The sequence below is a fragment of the Dermacentor variabilis genome, chromosome 7, assembly GCF_050947875.1.
Source record: "Dermacentor variabilis isolate Ectoservices chromosome 7, ASM5094787v1, whole genome shotgun sequence".
Taxonomy (NCBI): domain Eukaryota; kingdom Metazoa; phylum Arthropoda; class Arachnida; order Ixodida; family Ixodidae; genus Dermacentor; species Dermacentor variabilis.
In genome coordinates, this window is record NC_134574.1 from 45,111,530 (window position 1) to 45,129,581 (window position 18,052).

Consider the following 18,052-nt stretch of genomic DNA (forward strand, 5'->3'; position numbering starts at 1 on the left):
CTGCCCCTGCCGGGGCCATAGCTGCCTTGGCGTGTTTTCTACACCATAAACCAAGAGCGCCAAGCGACCAGCTCTTCCGAGGCCCATGTTCTAAATGGGCGTGCCAAGGGCCTTCGGCCAATTCACCGCTCTGTTTTGATGGAGCATTTATCTACCGCAACGTCATTTTTTAACGAGCAGAAGACGCAATCGGCGACGGAGAACGCCGCCGCGCGTTCCTCAAGAACAACAAAGACGCCCGAGGTGGATACCGCGGGAGTGGCCGCCGATCCCATCGTCGCCAATTTTCCCTCCCAACAGCGAGAGGTGGACACTCCGACCGGGGAAAGGATGGAGGAAGATGCTGCCCCGAACATTTCCGAGGACAAAACTGACAACGACACAGGTGGCTGTTGGAAGACAGTCATACATAAGCGACGCATCCGTCAAACGCGCGCTAAGACGCAACAAGACAGTCATACATAAGCGACGCATCCGTCAAACGCGCGCTAAGACGCAACTCTCCGAGAACATCTTGGGCATTCCGGACGCCTCCCAGCCTACCGTACGCAAGCGCATTCGGAATCAGAACCTGCCTCAACTTCCTTTGCACGATGAAAAGATAATTCTGCGGCCTCACGGAGGACTTTGTCTCGATAAGTGGACGCGCCCAGAACTCGCCAGTGCTCTATGGAGTGCAGCCGGCTTGACCACCGAGGATCGTCAGAACATCATATTCCGACTGCGACCTCAGCAGAACTTGGCAATCATCAGCACACCCCAGTCACACGTAGCCGACGCATTCTACAAGGTGAGGGAGCTGAACCTTGGGTCAGCGGGTCTATCCCATCACGACATATTTTGCGGCCCCAGACAGCTCATGCAAGGGAATTGTTCCTGGCCTTTTGCCCGGTGCACCGTCTTCCAGGCTAGTGAATGAGCTTGTGGCTCCTGGAACTCAAATAGTTCAAGCACGAATGATGGGTCAAACCAACGTTGCGTTGGTAACATTTGAAGGACTTAAGGTGCCTGGCTACGTGCGTTTCTATGGTGCAGAACTCCGCTGCTACCCCCATCGACCCCGCCAACTGGTTTGCAAGATATGTCACAAGCTCGGCCATTGGGCTGATTACTGTCCTACGCCGCATGATGTCATTTGCGCGACGTGCGGGACTGACAACCCCACCCCGTCACATCCGTGCACCCCACACTGCAGATCCTGTGACGGGACCCACCCTACAACGGATCCAAACTACCCGCGGCGAGCAAGGCAGACAATGAACAAAGTTTGGGTGCGGAAAGCTCTCGAGAAACAGCAGCGTGAACTCCAACCCTCCAGCGACCCGACCACTACCACAGATACGGCGGAGACCCGAACGTCGCGCGCCTCAACGAAGGAAACCAGAAAAGTCCGGTCGGAGACCCGTTCGAGATCCCGTCGCTAGTTCTGGACCCGCTGCAAGTCTCGGTCCCGATCCCGCGAGGCATCGGTGCGCCTCCCAGAGAAGCGCCCTCCTTCCCCATCTTCCCGACAACCCTACAAGAAGGCCCTGCAGACAAACGCCCCAGCCAAGGTGACCCTGGTCCCTTCAGGGGTGCAGCGGACCCCGGAGAAGAAAACAGCAATGGAGGCGCCTCGGGAGGTAGGTCGGGCGAAGGGTACCCCACAGCTCGCTCCGCCCAGTAAATCTCTCCCTACCCCTTCCCCTATTACCAATTCGTTACCAAATCCCGATCCTCTAATAGAAATAGCCCGCCTACGTCGTGACATGGAGGCGCGCTGTGAGCGCCTACAAAAACAAATGGACGCGCTGGTGGCAGACATGAGCACTAGTATGCAGGCGGCTCTGGACAGGATAGAACGCCAAATGGAGGCCCTATAAATAGGGATTACGGAGCAAGTGAAATCATGTATAGAGTGCACTTTCGCATGCATGGAAGTTCCTGAGCTTAGCGGTAACAACGAAAGCGCGCTTTCCGACCAAGGCTCTCGGCCGCAACCTTCAAATGTGGGCACCCGGCGCCCGCATCCCTATGCACGACCGCCTGCTTCCTCTCGCGATGATGATGACGCCGCGTAACGCGGAGCAACTAGTGGTGTGGCAGTGGAATTGTAGGGGATTCCGCCGAAAACGATGTTCCCTACAGCAGTATATCGTCACATCCACGAACCCTCCCGATGTCATCCTCTTACAGGAAGTCAATTGCACCCCTTCTTTATCCGGCTACAGCACGCTCTCGGGTGTCTCTCCTCTTGTGGGAGCCTTAGTTTCGAAACATGTTACTTGTCGCATGCATACCACTAACATTGACGTTCCTCACCAAATATTGGAAATAATTACGCAAGGTAAACGCAGCGAGAATCTGTTTATACTCAATGCATACAGTCCCCCCCGTTCGCGAACGCACTGTTTTCAGCACCTACTAACAGAATTTGGTAGGTTTGGACGGGTTTGTGTGGTGGCCGGCGACTTTAACGCTCCGCATACTGCATGGGGTTACGTTAAATCGCAGGCTAAAGGGACCCGCTTATGGAATGCCATCTGTAGCATGAGATACACACTCCTTACCGACCCAGAGCACTCCACTCTGATGGGCAACAGCGTATCTCGTGACACCTGCCCTGACCTTACCTTCGTGCGCAATAGTGGCCCAGTTGTTGCGCACGGGCCTTTAGAGGAGCACCTTGGTAGTGACCACTACATTGTGGCGACCACCTTGTCATTACGGGGTGCGCGCAGGCCCGAGCGAAATGTGCCTATAACGGATTGGGCGAAATTCAGGGAACGTCGCCAGGACCCACCTGAGCGCCAAGGGTACGAACGCTGGCTTGACTCTCTCGCACAAGATCTAGAGGCCACCACGAGCACACTGCGCACCACAACCGAGACACCAGACATAGACCCGCATTTACTTCATCTTTGGAACGCCAGCAGAGGGTTGACACGACGATGGAAACGACAACGCCTCAACCGCAAACTTAGGAAACGTGTAGATCAATTTACACGGGAATCTCAGGAGTATGCTGAGATCCTTACGAGGAATGACTGGCGAGGATTTTGCGATCGCCTCTCAGGCACATTGAGCACAGCAAAAACGTGGTCGATTCTTCGCTCACTCACAGATCCCACCACAACAAAGGGAAAAACATTTCAACAGCCTCACATCCTAATGCACGAGTACAGGGATGATGTCTCGACACTCCTCAGAGAGCTAGAGAAGCATTTCATACCCACAGGCCCGCCGCCGCAGTACCCTGACTATCCTTATGTAGGCGAGGCGAACGAATTGCTCGATGCAGACATCACATCTGACGAGGTGCGGGTGTTCCTACAAGACCTACGCCGCAACACGGCACCGGGAGCCGACCACATCCGATTCGCCACCCTTCGTAACCTCAGTGACGCGGATATTAACCACCTCACCCATATCTTCAATGATTGCTGGCGCAAGGGCATGCTTCCCCAAGCATGGCGACACGCCGACATCACACTGATCCCCAAACCGGGCAAGCCTGTTAAGGTTGAAAACTTACGACCCATCTCCCTAACATCCTGCATTGGTAAGCTCATGGAGCATGTACTCTTGCGGCGTCTGCAGCCCTTCCTCGAAGAAAAATCATTCTTTTCTAACTCTCAATTCTGATATCGGGCTCAGCTGTCTGCCAGAGATGTGCTTTTACAATTGCGGGAGGAATTCATAGGGCCTTCGTCGTCCGCCCAAACGAGAGCACTCATCGCCTTAGACCTAATAAGGGCATTCGATAATGTTGAACATGACCTCATCCTTCGCAACGTTGCACATTCACACTGTGGAATTCGCATGTACAACTATATTCGCGCATTTCTTCGAGATCGCACAGCCACCGAAGGAATGGGACCGCATCGATCCGGTACGATTCGCCTTGTAGTACGTGGGACAGCCCAGGGCTCAGTTCTTTCCCCTACTCTATTCAATATCGCGCTCGCAGGGCTCCCCCGGCTACTCGACCAGATCCCTGATGTCGCCCACGCTATACATGCAGACGACATTACTATCTGGTCGACACGGTGTTCCGATGGAGCCATCCAGGACCGACTGCACCAAGCAGTCGATACAGTTTCCGAGTACACGAGAAAATGCGGCTTAAGATGTGCTCCGGAAAAGTCGGAGCTCATAATCATTCGCCCCCGGAGTCGTTCCTCTACTCCCCCTATCACTGTGCACGTGGATGGCACACCGATACCGCAGGTTAATCGTGCTCGTATCCTCGGCCTACACGTCCAAGCGGATGGCAGGTCAAACTACACTGTTTCCCTTCTATCCAGACAGATTGAGCAAATTCTGGCCATGATCCGGAGGGTATCCAACAGGCGCTCGGGCCTTCGAGAAGAGGACCTGCTGCGCTTGGTGGAGGCATGCGTGATCAGCCGCCTTACATACCATCTCCCATTTCAGCGGTTGACCCATGCGCAACAACTTCGCATAGACGCAATGATTCGCAAAACGACGAAGCTGGCCCATGGCCTCCCGAACTATACTTCCACACACCGTCTCCTTAACTTAGGGACACATAACACAGGCGAGCTGCTAGAGGCACATTGGGTCGGCCATCGCCAGCGCCTCCTACTCACTCCTACTGGCCGCCATCTTCATACACGGCTAGGATACTCTGTCCCACCCCTTGAGTCTGAAACCCGTCCAACGATCTTGTTGTCAGCGATACACCAAGCACTAAGTATTCATCCATTGCCAGGTAATATGCACCCCGAGCATGACAAAGGGCGGCGCAAAGCCCGTGTACGATACATTGGCCGCATGCTTGCAAACATCCCGGAAACACATACTTTCTACACGGACACATCACGCACTCAAGAGGGCTATACCTCGGTAGTTTTGGATGGCACCGAATCCCTGAGAGACTCTGCTGCAATGCGCGGAACAAATGCCGCTTACGGAGAAATTCTCGGTGTTGCTCTTGCAATTCGATACGTCATCCGTGTTCCTGAGGCAGTGTATATATTGACGGACTCGCAACAGGCATGCCGGGCGTTCCTATCAGGACATGGCATCCCGACAGCGGCGCACCAAATTCTCAAACAGATCCCGCAAAATACACCAACCACACCTCCCCGCATCCACTTACTCTGGACCCCTGGTCACACCTCGCTGCCGGGTAACGAACGCGCACGTACGGTTGCCCGAGAAATTTCCCTCAGGGCGACTCGGCGTGGTGAGGCGACTAGATCAGAGCGGGGGGATCCCTTGTTCCGTTACAAAGACATACTCCGTCATTATACACGCATTCGTCGCACCCACGTCGCACCACCGCCGTACTTCTCGCGGGAGGAAGCAATGGCATTACGCCAGTTACAAACCGCAACTTTTCCAAATCTTGTCTCTCTCAATAAATTCTACCCACACTGTTATGCAGATCGTTGCCCTGGCTGTGGCAGCTCGCCCACAATCTTCCACGTCACGATTGAGTGCACTGCAAACTCTTTCCTCCCTTGCCAACTCTCCTTTACCCCCTACGCAACAAAGAGCTGTGGGACGATGTCCTCCGCGACGGACCTCCCGAGGTCCTCCGAGCTGTGATACAACGGGCTCGAAACATCGCCGGAATCATCGTAGGGACCCTGGACTGAGGGTTCCTGCCACACTGCTCTCGCCATTCAAATATTATTAATAAAGATGCTTTACGCTCCCTAGAAAGACGGATACGCCAGTCGTTTAGTGAGGATTGCATACTTGTGTCGGATGATGCCGATATCCATTTTAGGACTCCCGATTGGACGGACACCAAACTTTTAACTCTCACTTTCCCAGACTGAACTAGATGCATAATGTTGTCAGCGTTCCCGAAGCCTCTGCTCGCACAATTCATCATCGAGGTTGCCACAGAAAAATAGAGTATGTCCAAGCGATGAACCAATAGTAATTTTACCAGAATCCTACAAAGTGAAATGCCTCTTTATGAACCAAACCACGTGTGTTAATTGGCTCTAATTGTTTACTATTTCAAATCTGGTTTTACTGGAAAATTCTTCAGTGGATGCAGGTACCGTCATTGATATCATACAGATGTTTTGAAGCAGTTCAATATGAAAGCAACAAACTTAAAATTTGGTAGGCCATTCATATGTAGATCTTTGGGTCTATACTCCATCTCACAAGCTGATTGCAGCACTGTGGAGGCTACGCGAATTCATAGCCAATAGGAAGGCCGAATGCCCCTCGAAATGTGCTCATCCGCGCCGCATCGTCTGCTCAGCGTCTGCTTGCTATCCTGTTACGGGCTCCATGATTGGTGTATTGACGCAAAAAAAAAAATGTTTTGACGTAGTTTTGGCACCGTAACTGTAAGCTGCGTTTAATGCATGCGACAGCAGAGCTTCACTTTACCTGTACGCTTTCCCTGCAGTTTTACCTTGCACCCTCCTTGGCAAGAAGTGAGGGCAAACGCCTTCATAAATGTTCACCTGCGGCGCGACGTCTGCTCGGCGTCTGTGTACTTGGCATTTGCTCGCTACCGTCATCACGTACCATACTAGAGCGGAGTAGTGAATTAAGGTTGCAACGGACAAACAGACTTTTATAGCGTTCCACCTCGTCAACGCATCACCAATGCTAATGCTATGGTAACATCTGCTAACTAGAAATCAAACCAGTTTTACGGCTCGGTGTCGTGTCTGTAGTCCTAACAGCTTGAAAATAAACAGCCGATCTCAATAATTACGACAAAACATGCCCAATTATTTGACCTAAGCTTGAGATGGGACGTGCCGATGACAGACTTTGTCGCTCGTTTCTTGCTGACACGTCGGAGAGCCAGTAACAAGCGCGCATTGCCATCGAAGCGGGTGTACGTGAGCGCTGTATAGGTAAAGTGTACTAGAACGAGTGGCGCGACCGAAGCCGGCGCGCCTTGCCATAGCCTCTTATGTAGCCTCTGTGCCTGCCGGATCATCGGCGAATGAATGGGAAGCGACCGTCGTTTGAACCAACGTTCATTTGAACTATGGCGCTGGCGCCACTAACATAGGGTTGTGTACTAGACATTAAAGAGCTTTAGAATAGGGGCGCCAAACAGTTTGGGGCCCCATAGAAATAGCGTCGAAGCCACTGCGCATGCGCGAGACGCAAACTGCGTTTGGGTTTTGCGTTGGGCCCGCTATTTCACTGATTTAGCGGGAGCCCCAAAAGAGTGCTCAAAAGTTGTCCCAAAAGATTTTCGTAAACAAACATGGCGGCGTCCATCGAAGGGACGGCCGGCTCTAACCTAGCACCAACCTGGGTTCGATTCGTGACAACACGTGAAGTTCGCAACCAAAGAGAAGTGTTTGCGGTTATCGTTTTCTTTCAACTAGCGTGTGTTATGAAGATTTATTCATTAGACGCTGCTCATTCCGAATTCGAATGTGGATTTCATAGAGCTAATATAACCAACCCTGGAGGAAAAGCTGGCCCGAAAACGTGGGAACCGCTAGGGTACAGTGAACTAGAAAAAGTATTCTAGTACACTCTAGCTAGGTCGCCGCCCTGTTGCTACTGGTCAATGTGGCCGGCGCAGTTACTATTGAAACGGATGCAAACAAGTACAGGTCACCTTATGCTTTGTCATTTAAAAACGCATACCTGATGGCTTTATGAAGGTGATGCGTTAATATTAAGTTTAAAGAAAGTGGTCGCTAAGTGCGTGACTTACGTAAATCACGATGAACGCATTCATGAAATAAAGGATGACGCGAATTTCGGTTTCGAATCTCTGTTTTTTGGACACGTGGTACTTTCGTACAGTTTAGGTTTAACATGCGATCGCGCGTCAACATCGGACGCTACGGCACATGCGCGCCTTTTGTGCCACCTAAGCCCCGAAGTACTCTGGCATACCTTCACATATAAGTAAACGAGTGTATCTTCTTGTTCAGAACAACACGCGAGTAGACAACTCTTGTGAGTGACAGTAGAGCATTTTTTTTTTTTACTATCGGAGCGGTGTTTTTATTTGCATGTTTCCCTTCAGTAAGAAACTGCTGGACAGGCGGACCAGCGCACCGGAATTGTACTGGCGAATCCACAAGCAAGTCATAAAACCTGTTTAATTCTTGCACTTCGAACAATCATGCTACTACAAAGGCCACATCAGAAAAACAGCCTGATGCCGAATTTCTTTGCCTCGAAGCACTCAAGAGGCAAGTGCCTAATACGGACGAAATCGAGTGCATGAACCAACATATTATTAGCGTAGGCGTTTTATTAACTGTGCAATATTTTCAACACTTCCTTGCACGCCATTTTATGTGACATATCTTTTCTGGTCGCAAATGTATGCAGCGTTTCTAAGTGCATGATCGACTCCGGGCCTGTGGGACCGTTCACTTGCACTTGATGCTGAGTCTTTTACATGTATCCAGAAAATTCAGACATGCAGATCAGATCCCTACGAGCATTTTCAAAAGTCGACTATTTTAGGCCGCACGCACATATGCAATATTGACATATTCTCAAATACCACTAAGCAGCTGGGACACATTTTTGTTGATTATACTCGCAGGTAAAATAAGTAGATCATCTGGACAGCTCCAGCTCATTTTCCTTAAATCAGTGTGTGCAAAAGTAATTTTTTTTTCTCGCGCACCGATCATTTTGCTGTATAAGCAAGAGAACCCACCATTTTAGTGTAACACATGTTGTACATCACACTAATATGTGCTTTAATTTACCAAGCGAGATGAGTTACTCTTATGGCTCATTCAGTCAAATCACACTGCAAGCTGCATTCATCAATTTTCTACTGGATTTTGCAAATGCTTAAGGAAACATGTTTCCCTGTTATGCAGATATGCAATGGCAAGCCCTTCTGCGTGTTCCAAAGGTAAAATTTCAGCTCTAAATTAAGGAAGACATTTCTAGTCAGAAACAACAAGCAATAATAGTGAAAGCATAGTATTATAATCCCAAGGTACAGAAATTATGAGGAGTGTCGAATGATTTTAAGGAAATAATGGTATTTGAAAATGCAAGATATTTTAGTGGAGGTCAAACAAGTCAATATAGGTAGAATACTCTGCAAAATTATGGGAGTCATGGGATAGCAAACAGTCGGTCAGGAAATGCTTCGTTTTTCTGCAAAACAAAAGCTGATGATTGTCATTACATGAGTCACTTTAGCATCATGAGACTGCTGCTTGATAAATTCAGAAAGAAACCAAAAAAAGAAGCCTCGCAGAAATTAAAAAAATTAATGATGCTCTCTCCGCCGTGGGATAAATAAAAAGAAAGGGATCACATCTAATGTGGACATATCAGAAACCGTATGAAGCACGAAAGAAAAAATTCAGTTTCGAGCTATGGAACTTGCCGCATAGATGTGGGGGCCTTGCACCAATAGTGATAGTTACCAATGCATCTAGAAATTGAAAGCATTCATGCAGACAAGGATGATTCTTTATATTTTTGGCTACCACTTCAAATGCCTCCACCAAGTGTTACAATACTGCAGGCTGCCATACTAAGAATCTCATAGCAACACCTGCAGGTAAAAAGCAAAAGCAGTCAAAGCGCTGGAGTATTCTGGACACTACCTTTGAAAACTGTTAGTGCAAGAAGCAGACATAAGAACTGCATTTATTTCTGTAATTCCCCATTTGGAATGGCCTTTTCTTTTTGCTTAGACAATGCCTACGCCAAGTCGCAGCAGCTCCCCCATGTAGACTCCGCAAGCCAAGTGGCTGGGGAGGAAAATGCAGGTAAGAGGCAAGAAGCAATAGCATTGGTATTGACATTCATCTAATATTTTTTTTCTTACATTTAGGCAGTCAGCACACCTCGAACAACCACCTTGACTGCGGGTATGTCACCCTAGTCGGCAAAGGAGCATTGGAGGGAAAGCGACAGGCAACGTGAACAGCCCCTTCTCCATGCAGACGGTGCTCTTTCTCTCGGTTGACTCCTACGGCTCGCCACGCCAGCTTACCTGTGCAGACTCCACAACAAAGATGCCGCGGAGGCACGTGCAGGTCAGAGGCAAGAAGCAGTGGCACTGGTGTTGACATTCACCCGATTTCTTTCTTTTTCTTACGCTGAGGCAGCCAGCACACCTCGAACAGCCACCTTGACTGCGCGTGTGTCAGCAGATTCCTGTTGTACATATGGTCATAATAAACTTCAGTAAATTTGAACTTGATAATAAACTTGAAGAGAAATGGGACATTGATGCATTGCTTTAATGAACATGTAGTGTACACATACAATATATGCTATACTTTGCACAACAGATATCCTCTGGTGCACCAGAGCATATTTTGAAGCTTCCCTCTATATTTTTCACCTTTAATTACGTATCTGTTGTGTGGCCCTTAATGTTGCAGTTCATGTTGTACCAGCTGCTCTGTCTGTATTGCACACTGGTAAAGCTTGTGATATCCACATGTGCAAAAGGCCTGTACTTTTCTAACTTATACAAAATAAGGTTCTATGTGCTACAATAAAAATAAAAGTGAACAATCCCATCGTGGAATTGTGTTTATTACAGTAATTCGTATGACAGTTATTGACAAGTTGACAACTTCAACTTGTCAAACTGCCATGGGAAGGAATTTTATGCATACATACAGGGGAAAAACGGGCATGTGTGTGTGTTTGTATGGGGGGATATATGATTAGAGCGATACGAAAAGACGTATCAACACCGTCCTCTAGACCCATTCCTTTAAGGTGCTGTAACAAAGCGTATTATGCATAAAGTCCATAAACTAACTCTGATATTACTACATACGCCAGGCGACGCGAGCTACATATGCCATGACTCGCATTCGCGACTGCACCGGATGCCCTCCATATTATTCTGATTAATCGGGTTCACTGTACCGAGGCAAAACAAAGCTCATGGGCGCAGGTGCCTTCAAAGTATCTCGACCTTGCGAAGCACCGCTGCGCGTGCCAGGGGAACTGTCCGTGCGAACACTCCCTGGCACACTTCTGCCTCGGCGGCCCCAACCTACGTACCGTTCTGCTTCGAGCTTTCATCCCCTCACTGTCCCTTGGGCACCCTGGAATTCCTGCGCCGCCTAATTTATTATAATCTCAAGTGCTCTCCTGAGACTTCCGTTTGTCGGTTACACGTGCCCTACAGCTGGATCAGTACTTGTAAACACACACACACACACACACACACACACACACACACACACACACACACACACACACACACACACACACACACACACACACACACACACACACACACACACACACACACACACACACACACACACACACACACACACACACACACACACACACACACACACACACACACACACACACACACACACACACACACACACACACACACACACACACACACACACACACACACACACACACACACACACACACACACACACACACACACACACACACACACACACACACACACACACACACACACACACACACACACACACACACACACACACACACACACACACACACACACACACACACACACACACACACACACACACACACACACACACACACACACACACACACACACACACACACACACACACACACACACACACACACACACACACACACACACACACACACACACACACACACACACACACACACACACACACACACACACACACACACACACACACACACACACACACACACACACACACACACACACACACACACACACACACACACACACACACACACACACACACACACACACACACACACACACACACACACACACACACACACACACACACACACACACACACACACACACACACACACACACACACACACACACACACACACACACACACACACACACACACACACCACGAGAAAAGCACCCCGCAACGAAAAAAGCGCCCAGCGGCTTCTGCAACATACCGCGCCCGTGCGATGAGAATTACGGAACGCCAACGAGGAATCTGACCACAGCTTCGAGCTCCTAACTCGTAACCTCGTCGAGTGGCACTCCTGCAACAGGCGGGACCGCTGAAAACCGCATACCGCCGGAAACAACAACAGGATCATCCTTCGGTTCCATAACTGCCACCTGCGCGGTCGACATGAACCACATCCACGCCCTCCCGCAACACAGAATAAAGAGCCAACTTATAAAGCCGAAACACACGGGTCACGCACACCACATCACCACGCTACAAGCGAGGAGACACCATGCTGCTACGCTGCTACGGTTGCTACCTGACTACAGTCACCAAGTTTAGCAAGCGTCTCAGGAGCTGGCAACCTCGGCGTGTAGCAACAAGGCGGGGGCGGTCTTGCGGCTCTTGATTTCAATGGATGTGCCCTATGGGTAGCTTGCAGTGACGTAGCTAGGTCGTCTGGCACCCAGGGCCCATAGGTCTTCTGTCACCCCCCCCCCCCCGGATGTAGTCGAGGAAAGCGAGGATATCGACAATTTCCGGGTTTCAGCACCAGTACAGCCGCCTTCGAAACCGCGCACGTCCCCCTGGTCCCCCTCTCCTTCGCTTTCTTTCTCAGAGATCGCGAATGCAGCAGGTATACACGCTGTTTTTTCGGCGCCAAATAACACAGGGTGTCGCACTGATAACTTGGGATACGCGCATCTGTGCACATCATCTGTCAGACTGTAAGGCTTGGCAGCCAATACAAATGCGGCATCGTGGAAAATATGGCTCACGTCACGAGTAACAAAAAATATCTTTATAAAGATTTAATTGCCAATTTTAGCGGCAATATTGCATTTGCGAAATTAAAGCTCGACATTCATATCTTGCCCAACAACAACTTCACGAAAATCGTCGTAGGTACTATGGCGCGCAGCATTTTGGCTGTGGACAGCCCTGAACGAAAACAAAAATTAAATTGTTTGTCAGTGACGCTGATCTCCCCACCCTATTAGATAACGCCACCTGCCTCCCGACTGCGCGGGCGCCAATGCTATGACAATTGCGAGTTCTCTTCATTCTGATCAATAAAGCCTTGTTTTTATTTGCTGCTATACGGACAAACGTGATTATCCGAGCTGCGGTACCACCACAACATTGGAAACAGAATAGAGCACGCTTCGCGTCGATTCTTGACGTCACCAAAAAAAAAAAAGAAAGTCCGATGAAGCCCGTGCCAGCGAAAACTTGCACTACTGTTGGTCAGCACTCGCAATGGAGTGGATTGAGGGATCGACGTCACTGGTCCACTATTTCATATTTCTTTCGCTGCTGTCATACTGGGCGCCACCCGCAGTGCCAAAGTACTGTAGGCTGTAGTTTTGCAGGCTGTACTGCTTGGCTATTGTAGCACCCAAAACGACTGTAGTACCGAAAGCGCACCCCACATGAAACGTTCCGCTAAGGCGTGTAATTGAGCGACCATTTTGCGAATTAAATTTTTTAGCCCGCACATTCATGCAATTATTTCGTGGTGTGTTGATAGAGCTGCAGCCGACAATTCTGCGGCGCAACGCATCGGGTACATGAGCTCGCGGGCCATTGGATACTGGAGCATTCTTCGCCATCTGCGCCCAGTCAAGCCGGCGGAAAGAGGGGCGTCTTCAGACGTATATGACACCCTCCGCCCCCCTCCACTGGCCCCTTGCACCCGGGGCTCACGCCCCCCCCCCCCCTGTTTCTACGCCACTGGTAGCTTGACCTCTAGAGTCAGTCTAATAACTTTATGCATCCGGCCAACACAGAAGTTACATAGGCTATTATCAAAACCCCTTGCACCCGGGGCTCACGCCCCCCCCCCTGTTTCTACGCCACTGGTAGCTTGACCTCTAGAGTCAGTCTAATAACTTTATGCATCCGGCCAACACAGAAGTTACATAGGCTATTATCAAAACCCCTTGCACCCGGGGCTCACGCCCCCCCCCCCCCCTGTTTCTACGCCACTGGTAGCTTGACCTCTAGAGTCAGTCTAATAACTTTATGCATCCGGCCAACACAGAAGTTACATAGGCTATTATCAAAACGAGAAGAAGGTAAAAGCTGGAGCTACCGCTTTTCCATTGTTCTCGTTTAGCTCATCGTCTTATAGATTTCCATCTCCCGCCTTCAGCGTGTTTTCATAGGAGGCCATGGCCTTACATACCAGGCAGAAAGTAGCGGTGGCGCTGGCGTCCCAGACTCTTGAACCAAGTTGGCGTGTTGCGACCTCATGCGTGTGTGTGGGAGCATCTGCTGCACATTTGCGACTGAAATGAAAAAATCACTGCTATGGCGCCCGGGCGTAAGACTGCGTACGCTCGCTCGGACTAAGGCCGCAAGGTGTCGCTTTTTGAAGCTCCAAGAGATGAAGAGCGACGACTTGTGTGGGAGAGAAATCTGTGCAGACTCGATAAGTCCCTCAACACGGATTACGCTGCGTGCGAGTTTCACGTTGAGCAGCATTTCATCGCGGGAGACTATGTGCACATAATTAACGGAACAGGAGTTCGAGTGCCAGGAGGGAAACCAACTCTTCGACCTGACGCGGTGCTGACCATTTAAAACTGACAAGTTTAAACATTGTGTCTGCCTTGTTTCAAATTTAGAGCAAAGGAAAAGCAGGCATATTTAAATATATTTGTGAAGCTGGCCACTATATTTGTAGAGATTATTTAGATGTCGGACCAAATTAAGTTTAGGGCGAGGTTACAGATATATTTCATCAGGTTCCTCATGTAATTCATTAAGGAAGTGCGAATATTCCATGGTAAAAATGCAAATGCAAACTGGCAGAGGCGTGGCAACGTGGAATGTTGAACGCACGTTATCTGTCTTTAAGAGGCAACATTACCTTAGGGCTTACTCCGATTCTCTGTTCGAATATACACGAAACACATAAGTGCTATATTGAAAGAACTGCTGGACTGATTTGAAGGGAATTCGTTGCACTTGAATGAGAATGTTGAATTATAGCAACTGTGTACAGCGGGATGTTTCAGACGGTGTACTCACCACAGAAACCCACGAGATTGAGCGCGAGATTGAGCCCAAGAAAAAAAATTGAACAAAGATTATGTCTGTAAATCGGCCTTCAAGACAGGTAGATATCGCACTTTGGCAAATTGCATATGTTAGAACATCTCGAGCGGACAAATGTGATGCAAATAATGCGGAACTCTTTTTTTTTCTTTTTATAAATGCAGCAAACCCCATCAAAACTGTACAGTGGATGCCGAGGAAACTGATCTTTCCTTTCACATGCATTTAGGTATAGGAGGTAAGTGTAAGCTTCTTACAGTTCGAGTAAGGATTCTGATAGCACACAATATCCACCAATAGCCTTCTAGAGAATTAAATTAAAAATTTTGATGCAGTATTGCAGTGAACTGCTCACATGCTCTGCTCAGCTCGTTAGAACGCGTTTTGTAGAGCAAATGGGATAATAAACAGGCAATAAAATGAATGACGGGCATCGATCATTGATGAGGAACGTTAGATTCAACTCACAAACAGCAGATTAATAATACAGTTTTCTAGAATAACGTTATTGTCGCGCTTCACCACGGCCAGTCATGTCCGAACCATGTTGCGCGTCATAAAATGACTTCTCTGAGCCTGCCAGGTGCCCGCCCGGCTCAGATTAGTTGTAGATAGGACGGTAATGTAGTTCAGTTGCGATGAAGCATTCATGCACGCATGCACCGGCAAGCACCGACCTGCGATGCCGGGTGGTGCATCCAAGAGCATTCAACGCCTCCGTTACTTTTCTACACGGAAAGGCCCCCTCCATGGTAAAGCCCCTTAAACTTTCTAAAGTAGTGCCACTCTTTGAAGAATGCCGCCTCCTCCTCGCGCGCTCTGTCCGAGGACGACGCCGCGTCGCTGGCCTAATAGCATCACGCGGGCCCTCACGCCGTGCACAAGCGCCATTTTTTGCTCGAGGAGGGTTCACCGAGCGGCGAGGAGCGCATGTTGGCGCCTTTGCTACGCTCGAGCAGTGTAGGCGGCGCCACGGTCGAAGAGGGAGCGTGAAAGAGAGGAGAAACGAGTGTCGATACTTTACGAAGTTTAAGGGGTTTTACTCCACGGCGGCCTGTTGTGCTACTCAGGAGTATTCTAGCACACTCTAGTAAGGGCGCTACCCTGTTATCACGGTTAGGGCTGCTATTACGGTTACCGGTGATAACTGCCACTGTAATTCTCGGTATACGACGTGCACGCGTGAAGGTCCTAACATGTCATGTATCGCTGTACCACATCATGAAGCGAGCAAAAATAAAACACTGAAGTGTATCCAATATTCAGCCAGTTAAGCGCGGAACTATATATACGGCAGCGCAAGGATATTGCCTGCGTATGCCTGTGCCTGCGTACGCCTCGGCAGTGCTGCAATGAGCTTGCGAGTTGGAGTATATATGTTCGAGTTACTTTTGTGTGTTGTTTGCAAATTTTCGGCAGCATGATTACACCACTGCTGTTGATTTACACCACCAGAGAAGTAGAATACGCTTGGTTACTGCAGTATTAACTCTGCTTTTGTCGTGTGGAACTCTGAGCCACCAGGTGGCTGTACCGTCCAGGCCGACTTAAAGCCCCTTAATATTCGTGTAGTACCACGCTTTGAAGAATGCCGCCTCCTCCTCGCGTGCTCTTGGCCTAATAGCATCACGTGGGCCCTCGCGCCTTGCTTCAGCGCCATTTTTGCTCGAGAAGCGTCTACGGAGTGGCGAGGAGCTCATGTTGGCAACGTTGCTACGCTCGAGCAGTGTAGGCGGCGCCACGGTCGAGGAGGGAGAGTGAAAGAAGAGAAACGCGGAGGAGTGAAGGCGGATGAGGAGGATATCGCTACTTTAGGAAGTTTAAGGGGTTTTAGGCCGACTCACGTTTGCGTCTCCGCCCATGCGGTAAAACGCCCACTCCGCTCGTGTTTACCAGAATGCCAGGCACGCTAAAACTCTAACACACAACGCTCATGCCAGAAGCGGAAGTCAGAAGGCAGGGCCGTTTGAAAGGAGCGTCACAGTGCGTCAGCTGGGCTTCGTCGCTTTTGCAACCAAACTCAATGCCCAACTCTATAGCCCTTTTAGCCCGCCGCGGGTACGCTGCACATGCACTGTTGATACCGTGACAGCCGGATTGGGCCCCCCCATGGCAAAAATATACAGAAAAAAATCATGAGCCATTCCGCTCTGTGGTGGTGCATGACATGCGAAGCTGTTTAGCACACGACACAGAGGTGACATCGAATTTTCAACAATGGTACAAATTTATTTACCATGAGTTTTGTATACATGCGCGCGGACGACGGTACCGCCGCCCCAAGGAGCCGGAAGAGAATAGACACGCGTGACGTTTCGATGGGACCGCCACCACGGGAGCACAGTGTGACGGGAGAGCGAAAGGAAAGTAGGTACGCAAGCGCTTGGAACGTCGACAAAGAAAGGTTGGTGCGAACGTAAACATGGCCGACGTTGGTCAAAATGTAACATCTCTTCTTGTCAGCTTAATATATGATACGGGTTCCATTTGGACCCAAGATATTAAACTTATTTTTGCGAGTGGACGGAGTGTTTGAAGCCTGCTTCACCTCCGCCGCGAGTTGGCCCGGCCTGGTATAGCCCCGTCTCCGGGATCGGCAAACGTTATTGCACACGCAGGACAAAAGTGCACGAAATCCCAGCCACAAACGACTTCACTGTGAAACCTCGACCCGACTTCCCGCTGGCGTGCCACGGTCACGGCGGCCACGCCAACGGCGGCCATATTTCGATGGGGGCGAAATGCGAAAACACCCGTGTACTTTGATTTAGGTGCACGTCAAAGAACCCCAGGTGGGCAAAATTTCCGGAGTCGTCCACTACGGCGTGCCTCATAATCAGAAACTGGTCTTGGCACGTAAAACCCCACAATAATATTTTTTAATGTGCATTTTAATAAAGCGCTATTGAAATTCTCGCGTCCATCCATTTCTAACGCCTTTTTTTTTTCTTGCGTACGCGTCCTAGTGTATTCGCTGGTACCGCCTTTTCAAATTCGTCATGCAACAACTGGCCCAAGAACTTGCGCTAATGAACCAGTGTAATTTCCAATGTTCTTATGCACATAAATGGAGAGACAGGTATAGGATACGAATAAATTTTTCGAAA

General features: G+C 49.5%; 1 long non-coding RNA gene and 1 other non-coding gene across 2 annotated transcripts in view; both read left to right on the forward strand.

Moving 5' to 3' along the window:
* Positions 1-9,663, forward strand: part of LOC142587417 (uncharacterized) — a 30,397-nt gene extending 20,734 nt beyond the window's left edge. Inside the window, exons 3-4 of the long non-coding RNA XR_012829527.1 lie at positions 8,802-8,836; positions 9,636-9,663. This is a non-coding gene — a long non-coding RNA (uncharacterized LOC142587417). The remainder of the gene's footprint in view (positions 1-8,801; positions 8,837-9,635) is intronic.
* Positions 9,664-17,365: 7,702 nt separating this feature from the next.
* Positions 17,366-17,552, forward strand: LOC142589096 (U2 spliceosomal RNA). The gene has a single exon (XR_012829822.1). It is a non-coding gene; the product is annotated as a U2 spliceosomal RNA (small nuclear RNA).
* Positions 17,553-18,052: the final 500 nt, after the last annotated feature.